This window comes from Papaver somniferum, chromosome 11, assembly GCF_003573695.1.
Source record: "Papaver somniferum cultivar HN1 chromosome 11, ASM357369v1, whole genome shotgun sequence".
NCBI lineage: Eukaryota > Viridiplantae > Streptophyta > Magnoliopsida > Ranunculales > Papaveraceae > Papaver > Papaver somniferum.
Window position 1 is genome coordinate 126667286 of NC_039368.1, and position 10668 is coordinate 126677953.

The 10668-nt window shown below is 36.4% G+C and overlaps 1 long non-coding RNA gene across 2 annotated transcripts; it reads right to left on the bottom strand.

Annotated features, from left to right (window-relative positions):
• Window positions 1–441: 441 nt before the first annotated feature.
• LOC113320968 lies at window positions 442–4328 on the bottom strand. Of its 2 annotated transcripts, XR_003346378.1 has the most exons (6): window positions 4180–4328; window positions 3933–3980; window positions 1679–1999; window positions 1517–1588; window positions 859–1083; window positions 442–760 (listed from the first exon to the last, which is right to left on the bottom strand). It is a non-coding gene; the product is annotated as an uncharacterized LOC113320968 (long non-coding RNA). The 2 variants fall into 2 exon arrangements; XR_003346377.1 differs by having other exon boundaries at window positions 3933–4327.
• Window positions 4329–10668: the final 6340 nt, after the last annotated feature.

Below are 10668 nucleotides of genomic sequence, written 5' to 3' on the forward strand. Positions count from 1 at the left end.
GATTTTCATATGTTATTTGAACCGTTATTTATTTGGTGTGACTCTTTGCAAATGACAAGTTGAGAACGTCATTAAGTACGACGACTAAAATTTGTGATTTAAAATCACATACAGAATCTGTTGTTAAATATCACATTTATTATGTGTTACATACAATAACGGCTGATTTATGCCATAAAAAAATCATGGTTATTATATGTGAAATATAATAACGGTTCATGTATATGATAAATAAAGTAATGGTTCACATCTGTTATAATTGGAGGTATTTTCATTAGAAAATATTACAAATCCTAATGAGAATATTCCGTCATTTTTTGGTTACTGATTCAGATTTTGGTATTCAAATTTTGGGTCTGAAATACACCTATATTTGGTGTGTCAAAAAATAGAATATAAAATAGAAATTAATTAATACGTGAAACAAAAATGTAATTTCAAGCACAATTTAAAATTAACTTTATTATTAGAGAAAATAGATATTCGAATACAAATCGGAAGACATCCCTGCAACCCTTTGAAAATTACAAAAAAAGAAAGTAATCAATCTACTGTCATTACCACTCTAACTTGACCTCTCTCCTTGGGGAGTCACATAGGCCTTTGGCCACTCACCTATTGAAACATCCCGAAGTACAACATCATCTTTGTCATCAGTCAACACCTTAGTGTCGACATATGCAACTGCAACCGGCTTTTTCCTTAAGTTCCTCAAAAAGCAAAGACCAAACGACGAGGGTACTACTGGCATCCCAATGTCCTGTATATGTAACAAACAAGACCAAGTTAGTTTAAGAAATCATGATAGCAGCATTGTATATATCTGACTACACATTACTAAGAGCTATTAGAAGTCACCTGCTGGTAAGAGTGCTATTAGATATCTGATAATGTACTCCAGTATTATTTTTCTGTCTTTCAGCATCCAACTGTGCTTTCAAAGCTTTGTTTTTCTGATTCTCTTCACCACATTGTGCTTCTCTTCCTGCAACTTGGCCCTCATAAACTCAAGAGCAAGAAATTGAGATTTAGACACCTGTACCCAATCCGCATATGTAAACCCTTTCGATCGACGCCAAATATCTAGCCATATAATGAAGCAATTCAAATTCATTAAAATTCAGTTAAACAATTAATGTAACACAAAGGAATATTTTAAGCTACTGTGCAGTTGGAAAGTCACCGACAATTAACAAGGAAGCAGTAACAGTATACACACACATAAAGGGAAACTCAGTTATTAACAAATTTTTCCAATACAGTCTAGCATCTATGTCTTCAAGCATATGTTATCGTGATTTCCAAGACTACTACTTTAAATCTAATGATATCTACATAGTGGTGCTGGTGCTGGCTACTTAAAGCAGCAATTACTACTAAAACATAAATAAGACAGTTCTACATATGTAGCAGTTATGCTAATGTGATTACAAGAGAGCAACGTAATCACTATCACCATCCAATATGAAAATTCAAGAAGTAAAAAAATTCATGTAACAACAAATTGACCACTAACCTTGGTATCAGCATCGGTGCTCAAACACTTTTGTGCTAAAGGATCTTTATCATATGCCTCCTTCACCAATGTCTATACATCAACAGAAGCCAACTAAAGTCAGAGACTAACTGACATCATCAATATCAATAAATAACATTAAAAAAAAACAGGAAAACTTACTAGTTTTGCAGCTGCCAGTGATAGTGTTAAGAATAATGGCTCAAAAATGCTATATAGTGTTAAGAATTTAACATTTCAAGCCACCTTCTAGGTACACCTTTCCTACCACCTGTATACTGAGCCTTCACTTCCGATGTGCTTTAGCTGCCTGTTCAGATTTTATCTGCAATTTTTCAGAAGTTTTGTTATCAATGAACTTCTCCTAATCTTCTTTCTTATAGTATGTTGGCAACTTCATTTTCTTTTCTTGCGTAGTTGTAGCATCATTGACCAATCTCCATTGTTTTGATTTTTCGGTTCTTGATGCACTGTTTGCTTTTGCTAGATCATAATTACAAAAAAAAAGGATACTCTCAGAACTACGATATCGACATAATGTAGTGTAAGCATTCTTCAGCACTTGGTAAGGTTATAGAAAGCCAAGAAAATATGTAATCACATAAGAACATAAAGCTCTATTGATGTTAGTTCAAATATATGTAAATGAGATTAAGTAATTATCAATTACGGGTGTGACCATACCACCTTTAAAGAGAATAAAACAGGGGGATCTCTGAATAGTAAATTTTCGTTCATAACTTTTGCAAGCTCTCCTACATACCTATTACTAACCAAAACTCAAGGCAAAGCAACAAGGTGGTTCATTAAGAAGCAAGCAGATTGCAACAACTATTGTCTAAGAAAATAAAATAACATACTCTTAGCTTTCAGACCACTAGGGAAGCAAAGGAACAAGGGAAGGGAAATCCAAAGAATAACAAAAGAACTCAGATCACATAATCATGAAAACACGTCTGTGCTCAACCTTGAAACCGTCACAGAACGGTTTTAGAATGCAGAGACCCCGAGTGAAAACATTCGAAGGTGTCAGATCATTACAAATACCAATTTTCGCCAATAAAGTCAGAAAATCAAACATCAACTTTATCATTTCCTATCCTGATTAGTGGGTTGCACAGATACTTTGGAACATAACTTGTATCCAGTCCATACAAGTGGACTTGTACTACTGGACACACTTACTCTTCCCCGAAAGTTTGTTCATGTAAAATGGGTTAGGGACTCTGACTTTGGTTATACAAGATAATCACTTCTATACATAAGTTAGACAATCCAGACTTTGAGTTGTGTATATATATAAGAGTTTCTTTGGCACCTTAAATCAGATCTCTATCACGTATCATGTGAAAAGAGCACTAATATATTAAACATGTATCTTTGAAATGCTCTTTCTTGGAAAACTAAGCATGCCAACCGGTGCCAGTATGAGTACCCCTGCGCACACCTAAGACCACGGGTTACGAGTTGTCTTCTAAATATTCCGCACAACCCAGCTCATTGCTAGCTAAGAAAACAACAAATCTTAAAGCAAGGACACTAGCTCCTATTCCGATTTCCTTTGCCAATAACTAGCTAATTAGAAAGAGCTCCCATCCCTATATGGCTATATTCTTTCCTAATCACTAGCGAAAACAACTAGCTCCCATTATCTATCTCCCTCCTCTTAAAATTAGTTATAGGTAGTGCAAGCATGCAAACAACTAATCCTATACACTTGCGAGAAAAAGGGGCTTGTGACTCTTGCTCGAAACTCCAAGGGTGGAAAAGGAGCTGAAAAAGCTAGAACGAGTGTCAGAGACAGAATTAATCGCGAACAAGGGCAGGGTCTCCTCAGATTGATGAAATTAAGTTGTTACTAATCTCGCTGAGCATCTTGGGGGTACTCATTTCGGTTCCCACTCTCCTCGCCAAAAGGTTGTGTCACAGAAACAAGACCAAGAACCCCAGTTCCCATGTCGGATTTTTACTTCTTAAGATCAATAATTAAGTGGCCGCACACTGATTTCTCACTGATAAACTAACCTCAGAAAACTGACCATCTCATATCAACAAAGTTAAGAGAAACACATCAGGAAAACAAATTCACTTACTGACCAATGGAAAAATAGAACTGGAATGACTTAAGATTTCCAAAGTATCCAAATTCTCCCGTAAAAATCAAACCAATTTAGCAACTATCGATTCTTAATAGAGATTTAAAAACCCAAATCATTCCCTTCCGATTCACATGCAAAAAAATAAACAAATTCATTCCTTTACAATTTCTACATTAATCAATTTATCAAATTAACCAAAATATTTGGATCTTATTAGACAATGTTTTGGTCTCCAAAAAATCAACTTTTTAATTAACCAGACAGAAGCTTAAGGAAAAAAAAACAGAATGAAAGATGAAAAGGGATTTGAGACTTACTTTAATTTGATATCTTCTTCTTCTTCTTCGATCTCCTCTTAGGTTTGTCTTGCAAAATAACAGAGAGAAAGTTTTGAAGAAGTGAATTAGGAAACCACTTCCATGTAATCAAACTAATCAAAATTATTCCTTCCCAATTTCTACCTTAAACAATATATCAAATCACATGTTCAATTTTGGTCTCCAAAATCAATTTTTTAGGGACCAGATATAAACTTGAACAAAAACCAGTAGGATGTAAACTCACTCAATATCCTCGTTTCTTCTTCTTCTTCTAAGTTAGAGTCTCCTCGGGTAGTTAGGTTTCCGAAGGGAAAAGAACAGACGGCGGGGACTGCGGGGTGAAGAGATGAACTTAGAACTTCTCTTTTGGTTCTGGGGTTTTGTCTTTTTTGGTTTTGGGGTTTGCTAGAATGGAACCGATGTAGCTCTATAGACTTATGACAAGTAAACCGTGTCTATGCTAAGCTAGTGGTGAGCCATTTTTATGGTGTGTAACAGAATGCTAGTCGGGGCGTATTAAAACTTAGGAAATCCAACAGATTTATTTCGTGATTTAATGGTTTTTAAAAAATCAGGCACCTACAAATTTATCACATTTAAGAATAACAGTTTTTTCGCGTTAAATGATGGGTCTCTATGTTTTTGTATTATATGACATGATTTGTTTGTAATACCCTAATCATGCAACTAATATGTCATTTAAAAACGTGATAAACAACCCCTTCTGGACTAGTGTATTTCGGAGTTAGTCCATACAGATTGTTAATCGAAATATTGAGTAGTGTTGTTAGACCCCGCTTTTTCAGTTTCCATTTGCCATGTATTCGTTTATAAAAAAAATTGACGATTTCACTGTTCGGTTTCTCAACTACTTTCATTTTCAGTGCATTCATTTACAAAAACATATAATTATGACTTCTTCGGTTTATAAAAAGTTTTTCCATCTATATAGAAAAAGAACTATGACATCACAGTTCCTTTTTCTCAACCACATATCTAAACTAAGCTTCCATTTGTCATCTATTTATTTACAAATTTTTTCCACGTATTCATTTACAAAATGTTTCAGGACTTCACTCGTTTTGACAAAAGTTAGCATGCAGTTATATACATTTGTTTTATCCATTGGTCGTTTCATATTACTCTGTTTCTTGTTAGACTAAATTTTGTTCTAATTCTGCGACCTGTCTAGGCAAACTCCATATGCGCACTCATATAGAGAAGATGAAATTGTATTTTTTAAACACAAAAAAGGGCTATAAATTGGTATAAGTTTAATTCACCACCAAGTTAGTGATGATTGAAACAAAAAATAAAACAAAACCTAGCTCAATTATAGTAGAGCTTCAAAAAAGCAAAAATAAAATGAACTTTAAAGTTTCAATTTTCTCATGACTGCTTCCCAGTTGTTTGGAATTGTATCTAAGGAAAAACCCACAAAAATATCAGTTACAACACACTGTTCCTTTTTTTAAAGACATTGGGTCAAACCAAAACTTATATTAAAGTTTAATAAACCTCAAAAGAGGTCGGCTATTTACAAGCACAAATAGTTAAGAAAACAAAGAATGAAAAATCCATCATCTTTGATTTAGTTTGTACAACAAACTACTTTTTTTTTACTCAAGAATATTGGGCAATATATTGATGAGTAAGGATCCGTTTACACTTTAATTCTCACACTATCTCACATGTTGGGACCCTATTTTGTGCATAAAAACCAAATGATACAGGATTTGAAGTTAGGATTTTTGGGACATGATCCTCTAGCAAAGCTCTGCATGTCTATCAAAAATGACCACATTCTGGAATGTATAACACCATTATCTACCGATCTTAATTTCAATGGCGAAAAATATGTTGATTTTCGACGACCCATTTTCAAAGTAGCAGATGGTGATGTTATACATTTCAGAATTTGCTCATTTTTGGTGAGAATATAGAGCTTTCTATTAGGAACATATACCTGAAATATTAGATTCCAATTCATAATGGTTTGATTTTTATTCACAAAAACGATGTCCAATGTGAGATAGTGTGAGAATAAAAGTGTGAGGGGATCTCCGTGTATATTGATAAAAGTTAAATTCACGACCAAGTCAGTGATGAAAAAAGAAACTCGATCAAGTTGCTGACCAATACCCAAAGCATACCCAACTATACAGTAATATCCAACAGTTATCAGTGGCCCAACAATAGGCTTAATATATATACACAAAAAAATTAAAGGAGCCATGATGGCCGAGTTGACTTCCGTGAAGGGAGGCAATGTAATGCAAAATTTTCACAGTTGTTTAGAGAAATATCCAACTGATCAACTGGTGTGATAACGGGGTTGCACACAAAACTTGCAAGTATACAAGGCCAAGCTTTATAGTATAGGGATGAGTAGGGGTTAGTCCACAGGGAGTGGGAGCATACAAGAAGTTAAACTATGCTGGCAGATGATGTAAAACAAGATGCAAGATCACAATGTTATAGTGGCAGTGAAACAAAGAGGGCAAATGGCATGAACCAAGGCTGTGAGCCAAGGGCAGGGGTGAGTTTGTGCACTGACTTCAGTGCACAACAACTTCAAAATGCAAGAAAAACAGGCAAAACAGGCAAGGAAATAAACTGAACAGGAAGCAAAACAGAACTGAATTTAAGTGACTGTAAAAGGGATTGTGGCTAAGCTAAGGCTTAGTATCCACCTTGTGTCCTAATCAAACAACATATTTCTAGGTTGAGTTGAAAATCCTATGCATACATCTAGAATGGGAGGAAAACTAATTTGCTCACTAGTTTGCCCCTAGCATTGACTGTCTTTTGACAGAACAATCAATCACAGGCACTATGAGCATTAACCTCTTCCCATTGCTCAAGCAAAACAAGGCAAGGAGTTAATTATCCGAGCAACTTGTCATTTGACAGTGCACTAGGCTTCATCAGAGCCTTAGTTTCAGTGAATTAGCTCATGCTAGACATGAGTATAACAACAGCATTCATCAAACAAGCTAAATTAAGATACAACATGCACACAGGTTGCACACAATCAACTGTAGCTAAAATGGAATTTGGAAAATGAAAATTGATTGCAAATATTGTTCACTGGCTAGCCCAGAGATGCTTTCTACAACACCCATAACATCAATTTATAGTTTTTACAAAACCCTAAATTTCTACAAACCCTAATTTGAAAATCCCAAAATCAGCAGGATTAGGGTTTCGAGAAATAATAAAATTAACTCACCCTCTGATGCAAATAAACTCGACCCATGCTTCTTCTGACCTTCCTGCTCCTCTCTCATGCTTCAATTTCTATCTCTAACCTCACCTATTTCATCAACTTCTAAACTAGGGTTCTAGGGTTGAGAAGTTGATGTAATAAGTGGCTAGAGAGGTAGGGGGTGTGATGGTGGTGTCTGCGATGGTCGGGGAAGAGGTGATGGTGGCGCAGAAGGTGAGGTGGTGGCAGTTGCAGAGACAGGGTATGCTGGTGGTGGTTCTGCAACTGTCGGGGGTAGGGGAGAAAGATGGAGGTCGATGGGTTTGAGGAGAGGCAGTGTTTGTTTTGGGTATACTGATTTAGGTACTAGGATGTTAGGCGGGGACATCAAGTTTTGATGTTTCGCGACGGTGAGCCGTGGGATGTGGAGATGAAGGATTGATCTAACGGTGAGATGGAAGGAAGCGAGGAGCGACCGTTGGATGCAGGGATGTAGCAAAACGGACGACCCAAGATGGAGATGGGCGTTGCGATGTAAAGCGGGGGCTTCGGAGTTTGATGCACAATGATGAGGCGACCGTTGGATGACAAGATGGATCCAATCTGACGGCTCTCATGGAAATGGGTATGGATAATGGAAATGGATTTGGGTAAGGGTTTTGGGCCTTGGGTATGCCAAGCCCATATATTCTTTAAGAACAATTCTTCCTCTTCAAGTCCACTTCTCGTTGATCCGGCTCTTGCAAACATCATTCTTCGCTTCCTCCTAGCGAGAGTCTTTGCCGTTCCTTTGCTCTTTTCGCTCCGTGAGATAACCAGGCTTTATTTAGTACCTAAAAATGCAAAATTAATTAAGAAAAATATTTATTCTTGAAAACAATGAAAATACAGAATATGGGATAAAATGTAGAATTAATGCACAAAAGATGAGTTAAATGCCAAGAAAAATATATAGAAATATGCACTTTTTAGCACTCATCAAATACCCCCAAACCTGAATTTTACTTGTCCTCAAGTAAAACAAAACTAAGGAAATCCTACCTATACCACTGTCGCTGGTCTCTCGAATGCATTTAGCGTATGCACTAAGCCTTTTAAACCACTAAGTGTCCCTAGTGGACGAGTTGAAGTCTCGTGAAGGTTTGCTTAGAACGTACCTACAAAGTTCTAGGTCAAAATATAAGCTCAGATTCCATCAAATGTGACATGTGCAAGTCAGTTTAAGCTCACAGCAAAATGGAGATGTCAATCTAGCTATCGAAGGCACAATCCTAGCACTGATAACAAATAAAGACATGTGATAAGAGTGTAAAGTGTATCTACACATATGTAAAGAAAGATCGGATGTTATGACTATTAATCACCAAGAGATAGTTTCTCAGGCTAAGAACCAAGGTCGAAATCTAGCTAGCTGTCCGGACTTTACGAGAATTGTGAATGAGTTGGAGGTATTTCACAATTACTCGCGTTGTACATCAATGGCATACACCCTCCTTGCTTATTACAATGAAACAACAAAATGACTATTTACATGACTCTTATTTACATTGACTACTCTCTTTTTATTTTTGGAATAAGAGATGATGGAATTGATAAATACTTGATTTTTTTGTATTTTTCTGATTTTTTTTTTTTTTTTTGAAAAGAACTTGAAATTGATTTTTACATATGGTAGCTCTTTTGATACATAACAAAAAGAAACAAAAAATTACATGACACTTTGCAAGAGGTAGCCTTTTTTGATGCACCCAGTTAAATTCGATGGTTGTCTTTCTTAATGTAACCTCCACCTTCTATCCCAACCAACCAAAGAACAAGCTAGTCAAGTTTCGTTCAGTATTCTAAAGTGATTGGCAATCGTGACTTCCTATCAAACACCTTGAAGATCGAGGCTATACATGTATTGGTAGATCGTGCGCGTGCAAATTTCTTATCACTATGTGAATTGTGCTAGAATCAGGGTGCCTAAATATCTAGACTAAGACTCCTAATAAAAATACATATTTGCACAAGAGTCAACATTTCAAGGTAAATGAGCTCCATTTTTATGTTTTTTTTTTCTTTCAATTTTTTTTTGGAATTTAATTTTTTTCAAAAAGATGGAGTTTTGTTTTCAATTATGGCATATTATCGTGGTATCTACTCTATACCCCCAAACCTAAACTAAACATTGTCCTCAATGTTTCAAAACATGGAAAGAATTATAAAACAATATATGAAGAGGAACATGCTGAGTAGAGTAAAAGGAGAGAGAATACCCGATTGTACGGCGAAAGCTCGATTAAAACTCCGTTATTCAAGGCAAAAATCCATCATATTAGGAGTCACAATGGATGAGCACAAAATATATACACAAGGAAATAAAATATTCGACTAACACATTATCTACAAGAAAATTTGGTTTTTAATGGGATTGGACTTTTTGGGAAAAATTTGGTTTTGTCGGGAGACATTTGGTTTTGATGGGAAAAAGAAAAATTTTGGTTTTTAGGGAAACATTTGGAAAACTTTGGTTTTTATGGGAGAAAAACATTTGGTTTTGATGGGAAAAAGAAAAAATTTTGGTTTTTAGGGAAACATTTGGAAAACTTTTTGGTTATTTAGGGAAAGAGTGGACCAGTTTAGTCCACATAGACCGGGTCCTCCAGGTTGGTTGTTTCAATGTCGGGTGGGAATGGTTCAAGGAATGGCTTCAATCTCTGCCCGTTGACTTTGAAAATGTTCTTGTTGGAGACATCTTCTAGATCCACAGCTCCATGAGGGTAAACTGTGCGTACTATGAACGGACCCTTCCATCTGGAACGCAGTTTTCCCGGAAAAAGATGTAACCGGGAGTCATACAGCAAAACTTTCTGACTAGGAGTGAAGGATTTGCGCAGAATACGCTTATCATGAAACATCTTCATCTTCTGCTTATATAACTTGGCACTGTCATAAGCCTCATTTCTCAATTCTTCCAACTCGTTGAGTTGAAGTTTCCTTTGAATTCCAGCTTCGTCCAGAGAGAAGTTCAGCTCTTTGATTGCCCAGTAGGCACGATGTTCTAATTCCACAGGTAGATGGCACGGCTTTCCATACACTAGACGATAGGGGGACATGCCAATTGGTGTCTTATAAGCTGTTCTATAGGCCCACAAAGCATCATTCAATCTCAATGACCAATCTTTCCTGGACGGGTTGACCGTCTTCTCCAGAATGTGCTTAATCTCCCTATTAGAAACTTCCACTTGTCCACTAGTCTGAGGGTGGTACGGAGTAGAAACCTTGTGAGTTATGCCATACTTGCGTACTAAAGACTCAAAGTACTTGTTACGAAAATGTGAACCGCCGTCACTGATGATAGCTCTAGGGGTACCAAAACGTGCAAATATGTTTTCCTTTAGAAATGAAAGTACCACCTTGTGGTCATTTGTTCTGGTTGCTATGGCTTCTACCCACTTAGAAACGTAATCAACTGCGACTAGGATGTACAATCTACCGTCAGAAATAGGGAATGGACCCATGAAGTCGATCCCCCAAACATCA